Genomic DNA, 16170 nt, shown 5'->3' with positions numbered 1-16170 from the left:
CTCTTCCCTGGGCCAGTTGATAACCTCCTATGGCTTCCAATACCACCTCTTCACTGATGACACCCAGATCTATCTCTCCACTCCTCAACTCACCCCCTCAATCTCCTCACAGATCTCCGACTTCATGACATATCAGTATGGATGTCACACCACTTCCTCAAACTCAATCTTTCTAAAACTGAGCTTGTTATATTTCCTTCTTCCCGCCCTCCCCTCCCCCCCATGACTTCACCATTAATATCAACAACACAACCATTGGTCCCTCCACTCATGCCGGGGTCCTGGGTGTAATCCTTGACTCTGACCTCTCCTTCAGCCCCCATATCCAATCACTGGCTAAATCTTGCAGCCTTCACCTCCGCAACATCTCCAGAATTCGACCTTCCTGACTAATGACACCACAAAGCAACTCGTTCACTCCGCGATTATTTCCCGCCTTGACTACTGCAACTCTCTCCTTAATGGCCGACCCTTAAGCAGGCTCCTCCCCCCTTCAGTCTATTATGAATGCTGCTGCTAGACTAATACACCTCACTAATCATTCCGTGACTGCCGCCCCTCTCTGCCAATCCCTTCACTGGCTTCCCCTCCCCCACCGTGTAAAATTCAAAATGCTAACCATAACATACAAGGCCATCCACAACATCGCCCCCATCTACATCACCAACCTCATCTGCAGATATCGCCCAAATCGTCCCCTCCGCTCCTCCCAGGACCTCCTGATTTCTAGCTTTCTTGTTACCTCCTCTCATCCTCGCCTTCAAGACTTCTCCAGAGCCTCTCCCATCCTCTGGAACTCGCTACCCATGTCTGTCCAATCAACCCCTACCCTGTCCAACTTTAAGAGTTCCCTGAAAACTCATTTATTCAGGGAAGCCTATCCCACACCCACCTAACAACTCTCCCCGAGCCACCCCCATCAAATCATCCCCGCATCATCATCACCTTTTGTACCACCACCCCCTCCCTTTAGAGTGTAAGCTCTACGAGCCGGGCCCTCCTGTACCTTCTGTATTGAACTGTAATTGTGTTGTCCCCCCCTCTACATTGTAAAGTGCTGTGTAAACTGTTGGCGCTATATAAATCGTGAATAATAATAATAATAATAATAATATAAATAAATTAAATAAGAAAATAAATAAAAATAATAATAAATACAAATGTTAGTGAAAAAAAGCCCATGTGGCTTTAAACAGACCACCTAACTGTCCCTGAGACACCCCCATCAAATCATTTTCTGCAGCTATTACCTTTTGTACCACCACCCCCTCCCTTTAGAATGTAAGCTCTACGAGCCGGGCCCTCCTGTACCTTTTGTATTGTACTGCAATTGTGCTGTCCCCCCTATACATTGTAAAGTGCTGCGTAAACTGTTGGCGCTATATAAACCATCGCGCAGGATTTGGGTTTCCCAGTTCTCTACAAAAGCCCCTGTCTTGGCTAGGTCTGTCACACTTTGCATGATTGGGTCTAGGCACCGGCATTAGTGTAGAGAAGGGACAGCCAACAGTGGATGCCCCATAGTAATCGTATGAGTGATGTCATCACGTAGGCTTTGCATGATCAGTTTCAGACACCAGCTTCAGTGTGGAGAAGGGACAGCCAACAGTGGATGCCCCATAGTAATCTTATGAGTGACATGATCGCCCAGGCTTTGCATGATTGGGTGCCAGCACCAGTTTCAGTGTAGAGAAGGGACAGCCGACAGTGGATGCCCCATAGTAATTCTATGAGTGATGTCATCACGCAGGCTTTGCATGATCGAGTCCCAACACCAGCTTCAGTGTAGAGAATGGACAGCCGACAGTGGATGCCTCATAGTAACCCTTTAAGTGACATCATCATGCAGGCTTTGCATGATCGAGTCCCAGCACCAGCTTCAGTGTAGAGAATGAACAGCCGACAGTGGATGCCTCATAGTAACCCTTTAAGTGACATCATCATGCAGGCTTTGCATGATCGAGTCCCAGCACCAGCTTCAGTGTAGAGAAGGGACAGCCAACAGTGGATGCCCCATAGTAATTCTATAAGTAACATCATTGTGCATGCTTTGCATTATCGGGTCTCAGCAGCAGCTTCAGTGTAGAGAAAGGACAGCCGACAGTGGATGCCCCATAGTAATCCTATGAGTGACGTGATAGCGCAGGCTTTGCATGATGCGGTCCCAGCACCAGCTTCATTGTAGAGGAGAGATCACCAACAACAGCTGCAGAACCAGGGTGACTATGTCACCCATAGGTTTACTATGGGGCATCCGTTGTCAACTGTCGCTCTTCAAAACTGAAGCCAGCATTGGGAAATGATCGTACCGGAGTGACTTCAGAATAGGTAAGTATAGGCATCTTTCCTTTTACAGGGTCGATATAATAGGCTTAGAATGGGGGTGGGAGTAGATTTAAGCATAGTTTAGGTTTTGACTTGCCTTCCAGTTTTATATTTTGATCATTAAAAGTTTAGCTATGTAAGGTGTTAGCGCTTTCCAGTTTTTCTCTTGTTTATCTTTTGCTCAACTTAATTAGTAATCACAGCAGCGACTCCACCCCTTATTAGATGAAAAGCAAACTGCTCAACAATTTTTTTTAAAGGATAACCCACAGTGCTCTGGGAATCCTTTGTCATCCCCTAAATGCTGCCCTGCTGCATAGTGAATACAGGGGGTTCTCTCGGCATGAGCGCCATTCACAGAACACCTATTTTTCTCCGTGAATACAAGACGTTATCTCACTCTGCCTCTTATCAAATGCTCAGTACGAGACTTTCTCTTGTTTATTTTTTGCTCAATTTAATTAGTAATCACAACAGCGACTCCGCCTCTTATTAGATGCTCAACTATGTTTTATAAGGATAACCCACAGTGCTCTGGGAATCCTTTGTCATCCCCTAAATGCTGCCCTGCTGCATAGTGAATACAGAGGGTTGCTCACCTGGCACAGGCACCATTTATGGAACACCTTGAATTTTTCTTAATGAATACAAGTTGTTCTCTGATTGGACAGGGTGGAGAGATGGGGGTGGTTAGGTCACAATCTCCACCTCATCCAAATCGGGGAACGTTTGCATCCATCGAGAAAAATACAAGGTGTCCTGTGAATAGCGCCGTGCCAAGCGAGTCTCCCCTCCTCCATGTTCACTTTGCAAGAAGGCAGCTGCTCAGCATTGGGATCCGGAATACAGCGGCGATCACTGTAGTAGCGGTGACTACTACAGTGGTAGGTTTATAGTAAGAGAAGTTCATTGATAAGGGTTATATACACATTAAACACAGCTGTGAATTCAAAGACAACAAATAGATTCCTATTACACAATGATAATGACGTAACTATTAAAGCATCCCAATAAAACCTCTATGATCCCACCAGAATGACATCATCGATTAATACCACATGCCAAACCGGCGTGGAGCCCAGATGGGAATTAAATATTATTTTGTATTAACCACTTAAGGACCAGGCCTCTTTTTCAGATTTGGTGTTTACATGTTTAAAACAGTTTTTTTTTGCTAGAAAATTACTTAGAACCCCCAAACATTTTATATTGTTTATTTTCTAACACCCTAGAGAATAAAATGGCGGTCATTGAAATACTTTTTTTCCACACCGTATTTGCGCAGCGGTCTTAGAAGCGCACTTTTTTTTGGAAAAAATTCACTTTTTTGAATAAAAAAATAAGACAACAGTAAAATTAGCCCAATTTTTTTTTTTTATATTGTGAAAGATAATGGTACGCCGAGTAAATTGATACCCAACATGTCACGCTTCAAAATTGCGCTCCCGCTTGAGGAATGGCGTCAAACTTTTAGCATCAAAAATCTCCATAAGCGTCATTTAAAAAATTCTACAGGTTGCATTTTTTGCGTTACAGAGGAGGTCTATGGCTAGAATTATTGCTCTCGCTCTACCGATCGCGGCGATATCTCACATGTGTGGTTTGACCACCGTTTTCATATGCGCTTGCTTCTGTGCGCAAGCTCGTCATGACGGGGTGTTTTTAAAAACCTTTTTTTTTCCTATTTATTTTAATTGATTTTATTTATTTTTACACTGTTTTAAAAAAAAAATGGATCACTTTTATTCCTATTACAAGGAATGTAAACATCCCTTGTAATAGAAAAAAACATGACAGGTCCTCTTAAATATGAGATGTGGGGGTCAAAAAGTCCTCAGATCTCATATTTGGACTAAAATGCAACAAAAAAAAAAAGAAAAAATGACATTTAAAAAAAAATATACCTTTAAGAGGTATGAGCGGAGCTGACGTTTTGACGTCACTTCCGCCATCCTATGGTATAGAGACGAGTGGGGGCCATCTTAGCCTCACTCGTCTCCATACCCAGCTAGCAAAAGGACCCGATCGCCTCCGCTACCGACGGCTCTGGTAAGCGGCGGAAGGTGCAGGAGGGCGGCGGGAGAGGGGGGTGGCACCTCTCCCGCCGCCGATAGCGGTGATCTCGCGGCGAATCCACCACGGAGACCACCGTTATCGCACAGGCGACCGGCGCCTGAAGAGATGGATATCTCAGTTGTGGCAGCAGCTGCTGCCGTTACCGAGATATCCCTCTTCAAAAATAGGACGTACATCGGCGTGCGGCGGTCGTTAAGTGGTTAAGCTCCGAGCCTCTTTCTGAGATTTGGTGTTTACATTTAATATCATTATTTTTTTTTGCTAGAAAATTACTTAGAAACCACAAACATTATATATTGGGTTTTTTTTTTGGCAGCAAATGGCAGCAAAATGTTGTTAAGAGCATGGCAAGTGCTCTGCAAACAAATGTGGATAGGGAAATAACTTAAAATAACATAAAATACATAAAAATAAAAAATTATAATCTTGACCTAGGAGGACGAGGTCCATATGGAGTAGGAGGTTGAGGTGGCGGTGGATGTGGTGGTGTAGGTGGAAGCGGCGGTGAAGGAGGACGATGTAGCCAACACACTGGTTTTTGTTTTTATTTATTTATTTTTTTCAAATTAGGGTACACCCCAAAAGAGTGAGAAAGATCAAAAATACAACAATGGCTGGGTAAGGCGGGTATACATGTCTATTCTGCACAAGGTACGGACAAGTCCTGTGGGATCCATGCCTGGGTCATTTTAATGAACGTGTGCTTGTCCACATTGGCTCTGGACAGGTGGCTGCGCTTGTCTGTGATAATGCCCCCCTGCCGTGCTAAATACACGTTCAGATAATACACTGGCTGCAGGGTAGGCCAGCACCTCCAAGGCATAAAGGGCAAGCTTAGGCCATGGGCCCAATTTGGAGACCCACAAGTTGAAGGGGTGTGTTTTCTCCCCAATTCCAGATCCTAACAGTTTGGAAGAATCTCATAAATTAAAGCCAGGTGACTTGTGGATTGTTAAGAGACATATATATATATAATGTCTCTTGAGGAAATGTTTGGAGACTCAATGCAGCGTCTATTCATCCATTCATGTACAGTTTGACGAAACGTGTAGGAAAAGTCACCTGGATCCACACTAGACAATGCAGAAACTATTAAATTCAATAAATCTCTGTTTGATGTATTTCCCTCTTGGAATCACAGTCTAAGGTACTATTTATTTATTTATTCAAATGCTTTAATTGTAAAGGCCGGTTCACACTGCAGGCGAGGCAAGGCGACTCCGACTTGCCTCGCCGCGACCTGCAGCGGCCTCGGCGGCGACTTGCAAATGACTTCTGTATAGAAGTCAATGCAAGTCGCCCCGAGGTCGCCCGAAAGTAGTACAGGAACCTTTTTTCTGAGTCGGAGCGACTCGAGTCACTCCTCTCAGAACGGTTCCATTGTACAGAACGGGGGCGACTTGCGGGAGCGAGGCGAGGCGAGTCGTGTCGCCTCGCATCGCCCGCTGTGTGAACCGGCCCTAAGGGATGTGTGTATATATATATATATGTTATTTGAAAAGTAGTTTAGCCTTGTTGAAGTCATATTTGTCTTTTGTACCTCTTCCATTTTATGTAGAATTGTCTGTGTTTACATGTGCTGATAAGTCAGCATACCCACAATTCAGCTAGAAGGCCATTCTGGCCACAGGAGTGTACAATACTCAATATAATATAATATATAACATTATATTTTTATTTATTTTTTATTTATTTTTTCCATAAATTTTTATTGAAAAGTAAAAATCTGGTTTACATTGTATTATAACGCAATGCCAACGGCAGTAATATCCAATATAAAGTTCTAAACAACAATGATGAACAGCAATAATTGGTAACAGTAGTTGCAGTGAGAACGTTACAGTTTAATACAACAGAGTGTGGTATGAGGAAGACATGAGGTTCGGTCATGGTTATTTTTGCGATAACATTATATTATTATATTATTATATCTATAATATAATATAATATAATATATACAATATAAAATATGTCTTCTCAATCATTTTTTTTTCACAATGAAAAGTCATTTTGTAATGAAAAAGCTGCTCAGCTATTATATCCTCCACAATGGAGTTTTTGCCTCTTTGGCTAGGACTACCTCCACCTAAGCGTGTGGAGGTTCCAGGTTAAAGGTGAGAGCAGGTATGGTTAGTGATCAAAATATTGATCAAAAGAGAGGAGACTGTAATGGAAATTTGTAGGTTCTGTATATAATTGTGTTCTATTTTGTATGTATTGCACACGGCACTAATAATGTTTTCATTACATGTTTGCATTCTTTCGAGTCCTGATTAGAATTAGCCTGCCTATGTTACGCCCCTTGTTACCATAAAAGTACAATTGTAATATTAATGTAACACCTACGTAATCATGTGTATAAAAAACTTCAGTTGCATCATAATCATTATAAAAGCAGAACAGTTATTTGGAAAGATGCGGAGTGAATCTTTTGTGTCTGTTCCCTACTGCAGTAGTTATTAATTTGGAACCACTAATCAATATGAGGATAGGAGTTGCCTATCTATAAAAGAATCCAGAACACCGTTTACTCTTCCTCCCATTTACTGAGGGTAGGGGTTGCCCTTCGTCGGTGTTAACCACTTCCCGCCCACCATGTAGCAGAATGACGACCGGAAAGTGTTTGAATTATCCTAACTGGGCGTCATATGACCTCCAGCAGGATAATCCGCTCATGCGCGCTGATCAGTGATGTGTCGATCTGACAGACCACATCGCCGATCTAGGTAAAGAGCCCCTGACATAGGCTCTTTACCACATGTTCAGCTGTGTCCAATCACAGCTGATCATAGTGGTAACTAGGAAGTGCCGTTTACCAGCTTTCCTTCATTCGCGCTGACAAGGCAAGGGTAGAGGAGAGCCTCCTGACAGAGGGGTCTGTGCTAATAATAAGTGCATTTATTATCAGTGCAGACTCATCAGCAATGCCCACCAGTGATGCCCATCAGTGCCCCACCAGTGTTGCCCATCAGTGCCCCACCAGTGATGTGCACATCTACCCACATATGCAAATCATTGTCTATAAAGGATGTCAATCACTGCCCATTAGTAATGCCAGTCAGTGCTCATCAGTAATGCCTGTCATTGACTCCTCATTAGTGCTGCCTATAAGTGCCATTTATCAGTGCCACCCATCAGTGCCCATCATTGTCACCTATCAGTGCCCATCATTGTCACCTATCAGTGCCCATCATTGCCGCCTATTAGTGCCCATCAGTGCTGCCTATTAGTGCCCATCAGTGCTGCCTATTAGTGCCTCCTCATGAGTGGCCGTCAGTGCTGCCTCATCAGTGCCCATCAGTGAAGGAGAAAACTTACTTATTTACAAAATTTTATAACAGAAACTAAGAAAAACATTTTATTTTTTTCAAAATTTTCGGTCTTTTTTTTTGTAGTGCAAAAAATAAACAAGGCAGCGGTGATCAAATACCACCAAAAGAAAGCTCTATTTGCGGGGGGGAAAAATGAAAAATGTCATATGAGTACAGCATTACATGACCGTGCAATTGTCATTCAAAGTGTGACAGCTCTGAAAACTGAAAATCGGATTTGGGCGGGAAGGGGTGAGAGTGCTCGGGAATTGAAGTGGTTAAAAATACCATTTGCTAAATGTGGTACTCAAGCGCTGATGTGGTAAAAACTTAAAGCGGAGGTCCACCCTGAAGTGGACCTTCCGCTCATCGGAACCCTCCCCCCCTCCGGCGCCACAATTGGCACCTTTCAGGGGGGAGGGGGATGCAGATACCTGTACAGTACAGGTATCTGCACCCACTTCCGGGATAGCTCTCTAATCTACGCCCCTTTCCGCAAGTGCCCGCCCCTTTCCGCAAGTGCCCCGCTGCCTGCTGGGAAACACACAGATCCCAGAGGCAGCGGGGACCGTCCTTATTGCGCAGCGCGATTCGCGCATGCGCAGTAGGGAACCGGGAAATGAAGCCGAAAGGCTCCACTTCCTGATTCCCATACCCAAGATGGAGGCGGCAGCACCCGAGAGACGATCGAGAGATCGGCTTCGGGTGCCGACATCGCGGGCGCGCTGGACAGGTAAGTGTCACTATTTTAAAAGTCAGCAGCTGCAGTATTTGTAGCTGCTGGCTTTTTAAAAAAAAAAAAAAAAAAAAACGCGGAGTCCCGGTGGACTCCTGCTTTAAACAGAGTGAAGCAGAAAAATAAAAATTATATAAATAAAATAAAAGCTGCACCAATGACAGTGATCTCTCATGCCGCGTACACACGACCGGACTTTTCGAAGCACTAGGTCCGACAGTCTTCCCGACGGACTTTCGGTGGAGTTCCGGCGGACTTTCTGAATGAACGGACTTGGACACACACAATCACACCAAAGTCCGACAGATTCAAAACGTGATGACGTACGATTGAACTATTATTATTATTATTATACAGGATTTATATAGCGCCGACAGTTTACGCAGCGCTTTACAACATCGGGGTAGACATTACAATACAATACAATTCAAGACAAGGGGAATCAGAGGGCCCTGCTCGTTAGAGCTTACAATCTAGGAATAGAATAAGGAAGTTCACAGCCAGTAGCCAATAGCTGGCCTAGCGTCGGTTTTTGTCCGTCGGAGAAAGGATCAAGAGAAATAAGGAACACCCTGAGAAGTGGGACATTCTTGTACCTGGATCTGACAGTTTTGTTTGCCGCAGGGTGATTTGGATCACATATACGGGACTGAGATATACATATTTCCTCTTGATCTCTGTGGTTATATTTTGTGTGTAACCTCTGATCGCAGTTTTAGTGATAGGACGTCTTAACCCATAACATCTGGCTTACTCTATGTTTCCATCAGGTGCATGTGATTGATGAGTATCAATTTTTGATACTTTTATACACACTGAATTGTGACACAGGAATTTTGTTATGGCACTTGAGGTATTGTGTTACATACTAACTTTTACCCACATTCATGTATCAGAGCACTGTGTTTTCACATCAATATTAGTGCACTAATCATATTTGTTAAATAAAAATACCATTTAATGCAACTTTGTATTCCTTTGTAGGGTAAGACACCTGGTGTAGTTCCCCAATTTGTCCACCAGTTGCCCCCCCAGTGCTGATCTGTCAACCTGGGATGCTAGAGCCGTTTGGGAGCCCAGTCCCTGCGGGTGGTAGGGCCTACTGGGTAAGGGGTAGGTCATATAGAGCACATTGAGGTCACTTTAGGGTCCATTGCTGGCTAAACGTTAAACAGGTATGAAAAGACTCCGAGGAGTCCTGGTTAGGCCAGACTGGGGATTTTTTCACCTGCAGGCATCCCCTAAGAGATCAGCACAGGGATTCCGGGGTCCCAATGCTGATGATTTGGGGGAACTATCCAAGGGTTGAGGGGAATGGGTTAAAGAGCAGCCATGCCCCCCCCCCCCCCCATTACACAACACCTTTAAAATAACAAAATGGATTTTGCTACCAGCCAGGTATAAGTACCTGAATATTTCTTTGTATCAGCATCTGTCACCCCCCCCCCCCCCCGCAGAGCAAACTGGAAAAGGGAGAGGGCAGAGGCCAATCAGACTCTGAGGCATGCAGGGGGAGAGAAGGGTGGGCAGACTTGATGCTGCTCCTTCGCTGTCCAATCAGCAGTCAGGGGGTGTGGAGGTGACACCACTATATTCCTTACCTCTTACCAGGGGCGTTGGTAGGTCTACAAAAGATCTGGGGCTGGAGCCCATAGCAGCGTAGTAAAGAAAGTCATACGCTTGGGCGGGCATACACATGCATATACAGTAATATACGTGTGTGTATATAGCCCTAGACAGCCCCCCACTTACATCAGAGTCCCCAGAGTGCCTCCCCTTACATCAGGATCCCAAGAGAGCCCCCCACTTGCATCAGGGTTCCCAGAGAGCCTCCCTTACATTAAGGTCCCCAGAGAGCCCCCAATTACATCAGGGTCCCCAGAGAGCCCCCAATTACATCAGGGTTCCCAGAGAGCCTCCCTTGCATTAGGGTCCCCAGAGAGCCACTCCTTACATCAGGGTCCCCAGAGAGCCCCCGATTACATCAGGGATCCCAGAGAGCCTCCCCCTTACATCAGAGTCACCAGAGAGCCCCCCCCCTGCATCAGGGTCCCCATAGAGCCCCCCACTTACATCAGGGTCCCCAGAGAGCCTCCCCTTACATCAGGATCCCCAGAGAGCCCCCCACTTACATCAGGGTTCCCAGAGAGCCTCCCTTACGTTAGGGTCCCCAGAGAGCCCCCCCCTTATATCAGGGTCCCCAGAGAGCCCCCAATTACATCAGGGTTCCCAGAGAGCCTCCCTTACATTAGGGTCCCCAGAGAGCCACTCCTTACATCAGGGTCCCCAGAGAGCCCCCGATTACATCAGGGTCCCCAGAGAGCCTCCCCCTTACATCAGAGTCACCAGAGAGCCCCCCCCCCCTGCATCAGGGTCCCCAGAGAGCCCCCCACTTACATCAGGGTCCCCAGAGAGCCTCCCCTTACATCAGGATCCCCAGAGAGCCCCCCACTTACATCAGGGTTCCCAGAGAGCCTCCCTTACGTTAGGGTCCCCAGAGAGCCCCCCCTTATATCAGGGTCCCCAGAGAGCCCCCAATTACATCAGGGTTCCCAGAGAACCTCCCTTACATTAGGGTCCCCAGAGAGCCACTCCTTACATCAGGGTCCCCAGAGAGCTCCCAATTACATCAGGGTCCCAGAGAGCCCCCAATTACATCAGGGTCCCAGAGAGCCCCCCACTTACATCAGGGTTCGCAGAGAGCCTCCCTTACGTTAGGGTCCCCAGAGAGCCCCCCCCTTATATCAGGGTCCCCAGAGAGCCCCCAATTACATCAGGGTTCCCAGAGAGCCTCCCTTACATTAGGGTCCCCAGAGAGCCACTCCTTACATCAGGGTCCCCAGAGAGCCCCCAATTACATCAGGGTCCCCAGAGAGCCCCCAATTACATCAGGGTTCCCAGAGAGAACCCTCTTACATCAGGGTCCCCAGAGAGCCTACCTTTCCCCTTGGGGACCCCTGCACAGACTCGGGGCTATAGCCCCAAAAGCCACCCCCTAGTGACACCACTGGCTCTTACAGAGTAGATGGTGTCACCCCTCTGGCTGTGCTGTCTGTAGGAACCATAGAAGTGGCCGAACAGAACGACACATCCGGCCACATATGTGTATTGTAGCAGCTTGCCTGGAATTCAGCTTCAATCCCAGAATCTTTCTTTTTATATTGTTTATATCTGTCTTTAAATTATTATATAAACTGTTTAAAAAACAAACATTCATTACGGGTTGCAGCTGTGCCACGGAATTCTCAGAACATTATGAAGGCCTGTAATCAGACTCTATAGCCGTGGTCGCTTCCTCTCCTCAGAACTTAGAAATTATGTTTTTTATTGTCCCTTTAAGATTTAGAAAACTTTAAAGAATAACAGTGGGTGGACTATATACAGTGCCTTGAAAAAGTATTCATACCCCTTGGAATTTTCCAAATGTTGTCATGTTACAACCAAAAACGTAAATGTATTTTATTGGGATTTTATGTGATAGACCAGTGATGGCGAACCTTAGGTACTCCAGATGTTTTTGAACTACATTTCCCATGATGCTCTGGCACTTTGCAGTGTAGTTGAGCATCATGGGAAATGTAGTTCCAAAACCTCTGGGGTGCCGAGGTTCGCCATCACTGTGATAGACCAACATAATGTGGCACATAGTTGTGAAGTGGAAGGAAAATGATAAATGTTTTTCAACATTTTTTACAAATAAATATGTGAAAAGTGTGGGGGGGGGCATTTGTATGGCGCCCCCCTGAGTCAATACTTTGTAGAACCCCCTTTCCCTGCAATTACAGCTGCAAGTCTTTTTTGGGGGTGTCTCTACCAGCTTTGCACATCTAGAGAGGGATATTGCTGCCTATTCTTCTTCTTTGCAGAATATCTCAAGACTGTCAGATTGGATGGAGAACGTCTGTGAACAGCAATTTTCAAGTCTTGCCACAGATTCTCATTTGGATTTAGGTCTGGACTGTGACTGGGCCATTCTAACACATGAATATGCTTAGATCTAAACCATTCCATTGTAGCTCTGGCTGGATGTTTCGGGTCGTTGTCCTGCTGGAAGGTGAACCTCCGCCCCGGTCTCAAGTCTTTTGCCGACTCTAACAGGTTTTCTTCTAAGATTGACCTGGATTTGGCTCTGACCAGCTTCCCTGTCCCTGCTGAAGAAATGCATCCCCACAACATGATGCTGCCACCACCATGTTTCACGGTGGGGATGGTGTGTTCAGCAGCATCCTCATTCTCTGTCACCTGCTAGAAAATGGAGTGATATCACATATCACAGTGCCCCCCTGGCCACAATAAAGGGGGGCCAAGCTAACAGAACTGGGTACCAAGGAACAGAGCAGTGGCTGCCCACCCGCCAAATAAATGTCTCAGGTGCAGGCAGAGGGGGGTGGGGTGGGGTGGGGGGGTGGTAGAAACTATAGAAATTATACAGCCCTACAGGATACTGAAGGATTATCCGATCCAAGGGATGTAAAAGTGCACTTCATCCTCAGAGAAATCCAAAGGAGGAGAAGAGGACAGCGAGACCAGAAGAACGATAAAGGCACTGAAAAAAAAAGGAAACAGTAAGGCCCCTTTCACACGGGCGGATAGAATGGTGCTTTTAGCTGCGGATTTTCTTCATTTCTACCGCAGCTAAAAGCACACAATGCTTTCCTATGGCCCCATTCACACACAGCGTTTAGCGGCGATTTCGTTACATGCGGTTCTGTGCGAATAGAAAAAATAGAATTGTATGCGTCCAGGTGCGATGTAGCGCAGCTATAAGCACATAACCGCAGGTAATCGCAGTCTTTTGTGTCAATTGCGGCCAGCAGCGTGAAAGAATAATATAAAATAATAAAAGGGTTGCTGGGAATAAAAACTGCAGTTAAACGCAACCGCATAAAAACGCATGTAAGCGCTGGTAAACGCACTGTGCAAACGCAGCTGATCGCTGTGCCTGGAGCCTTGAATTTTGTAGAAAAAAATAAACATGATTAACTGCGGCAGAACAGCTGCCCGTGTGAAAGGGGCCTTAAAGGAAGGGAGATGGGGAGGGGTTGGGGGTGAGAGCAAGCTTAAAAAGAGGGAGTTGAAGGATGGATGAAGAGAGATAAGGAGAGGCACAAAGGGATGGGGGAGAGCGATAGGGGGAGAAGGGGAGAGAAGGGGTTAGAGGGTGAGATGGAGGGGGGGGAGAGAGGGATAGAGAAGGGGGGTCTGAGCATGAGAGGGAGGGAGCAGGGGGGGTTAAAGACTGAGAGAGAATGATAGGGAGAGTGAGAGAGAGGGGAGAGATAAGGGGGGTTTGAGGGTGAGAGAGAGGGAGAGAGAAGGGGGAGATAAGGAGGGGTTAGCAGGTGAGAGAGAGAGCGGGGGAGAGGGAGTGAGAAGGGAGGTTAGAGGGTGAGAGAGGGGGAGGGAGAATGGGGGGGTAGAGGGTAAAAGGGGAGAGAGAAGGGTGGTTAGAGTGTGTGAGGGAGGGGGGAGAGGGGAGAAAGAAGGGGGGTTAGAGGGTGAGGGGGGAGGGGAGAGAAAAGGGCGGTTAGAGGGTGAGGGGAAAAGAAGGGGGTTTAAAGACTGAGAGAGAAGGATAGAGAGAGTGAGAGAGAGGGGAGAGATAAGGGGGGTTTGAGGGAGAGATAAGGGGAGTTTGAGGGGGAGATAAGGAGAGTTTGAGGGTGAGAGAGAGGGAGAGAGAAGGGGGAGATAAGGAGGGGTTAGCAGGTGAGGGAGAGAGCAAAGGAGAGGGAGTGAGAAGGGGGGTTGGGTGAGAGAGGGTGAGGGAAAATGGGGGGGGGGGGTAGAGGGTAAAAGGGGAGAGAGAAGGGTGGTTGGAATGTGTGAGGGAGGATAGGGGAGAAAGAAGGGGGGTTAGAGGGTTTAGGGAGAGGGGAGGGGGGGAGAGGGAAGGGGGGTTAGAGGGTGAGGGGGAGGAGGGGAAAAAGAAGAAGGGGGCTAGAGGGTGAGAGGGAGGAGAGAGAGAAGGGGGGGTAGAGGGTGTGAGAGAGGGGACAATTCTCACATGTAGTTGAAGTGAATGGGTTCCCCTATGCATTATGACACTTGCATAAAAAAAAACTCAAGTGGGAACTTAAATTCCTGCTACACTGAGGTGTAAATGGGACCTAAAAAGGAGAGAAAAATGGGTGAGAGCGAGAAAGGAGAGGTAGGGAGAGGGAGACATGGGGGATAAGGTGGGCGGGGGAGATGGGGTAGAAGGGGGGGAGATGGAGAGATGGGGCGTGGGAGAAAGGGGGGGAAGACGGGGGATAAGGGGGGTATGGAGGGAGAGATGGGGGAGGGAGGAGAGGGAGAGAGGGGGAGAGATGGAGGATAAGGGGGTATGGGGGGAGAGGGAGAGATGGGATGGAGAAGGGGGGATGGGGAGGGGAAGAGATGGGGGAGATAAAGAGAGAGATTGGAGTAGAGGGAGAGATGAAGAGGGGGGGGAGATGGGGGATAAGGGAGGGAGAGATGGGGATAAGGGGGGTATGGGTGGAGAGGGAGAGATGGGTTGGAGAAGGGGGGAGGGGGAGGGAGAGAGATGGGGGAGATGAAGAGAAGAGAGAGATTGGGGTAGAGGGAGAGATGAAGAGAGGGGGGGCGAGATGGGTGATAAGGGGGGGATGGGGGGAGATGAAGAGAGAGATTAGGGTAGAGGAAGAGATGAAGAGGGGGGGGGGTGGGGGATACGGGCGGAGAGATGGGGGATAAGGGGGGTATGGGGGGAGATGAAGAGAGAGATTGGGGTAGAGGGAGAAATGAAGAGAGGGGTAATGAAAGAGAGGGGTAATGAAAGAGAGGGATTGGGAAAAAGAGGAAAATTAGAAAAAGAACTAGAAAATAATGCAGTGTTGTTATTTTACTATATACGGTGACATAAAAATTTAGGATCTGCTCTCGGAACGCTCAGAATCCATGGCACCCCCGGTCCCCAGTCCTAGAATACTTCTAGAATACAGCTCATAGCTGACTCTTCCTTCTCCTCTGCAGTTAGTATATTTATCCTTCCAATATGAATTCCTGGGATTACGAAATCCCTCTGACCCGGCAGAGTGTGGAAGGGTGACACATACCACCCATACCTGGAGACACTGAGACATCTGAAGAATGCAGCCTAGGGGCTGTGCTCACACCTGGACACCATGCACACCTGGCCTGCTGACACACTCACCTGATTCCTGCCACCTCCAGCACACTCTCTCACCGTTCCTCTTCAATGTAAAAAGTGAAAGTTATTTCCTATTTCTATGGGAGGAGCTGTAAACAGAGGATTGTAATTATAGGGAGAGCTCTATATGGGTGTGTGGTGAAATGAGCGAACGTTTCCACATTACAGGCCTCTCATTCACTGAAGTTTATTTTGGATTGCAAGATTCTGCATTTAGAACATAGAAGTGAGAAAACAGAGAGATGGCTGTGTCATTATGGATAAGGGGGGGTGTCTTTTGCTGGCCATCTACCCAGCAAAATACAGCCTATAAAAAAGCACAGGTGAGTATGAAAGGGCCCAACAAATCCTCTGATAGGGTTCCGGCCCCCCAGGACCAAGATCGAGCATTTTGGTGTAAGTACAGAAGCCAAAAATATATTAAAAATTCCATATTTTTCCAGTCACTAAATGACCTAGCTAACTAAATTCTAAGAGCAGATGCATTTCAGGGGTTCAAAACTCCCATCTAAGTTCAGTGACATTAATCATTAGGGCTAGGATTGCCTCTAGGGACGAGCCGGATG

General features: G+C 46.8%; 1 protein-coding gene across 1 annotated transcript in view; it reads right to left on the bottom strand.

Annotated features, from left to right (window-relative positions):
* Positions 1 to 15657, bottom strand: part of SLCO2B1 (solute carrier organic anion transporter family member 2B1) — a 220203-nt gene extending 204546 nt beyond the window's left edge. The window contains exon 1 of the mRNA XM_077451192.1: positions 15608 to 15657. The gene's annotated coding sequence lies outside the window, so the exon portion shown is untranslated. The remainder of the gene's footprint in view (positions 1 to 15607) is intronic.
* Positions 15658 to 16170: the final 513 nt, after the last annotated feature.

The sequence above is a fragment of the Lithobates pipiens genome, unplaced genomic scaffold, assembly GCF_037356315.1.
Source record: "Lithobates pipiens isolate NorthernLeopardFrog02 unplaced genomic scaffold, aLitPip1_a1.2 Scaffold_23, whole genome shotgun sequence".
NCBI classification, from domain to species: domain Eukaryota; kingdom Metazoa; phylum Chordata; class Amphibia; order Anura; family Ranidae; genus Lithobates; species Lithobates pipiens.
The sequence above is the reverse complement of the archived record's forward strand: the minus strand, read 5'-3'. Positions and strand labels throughout refer to the sequence as shown.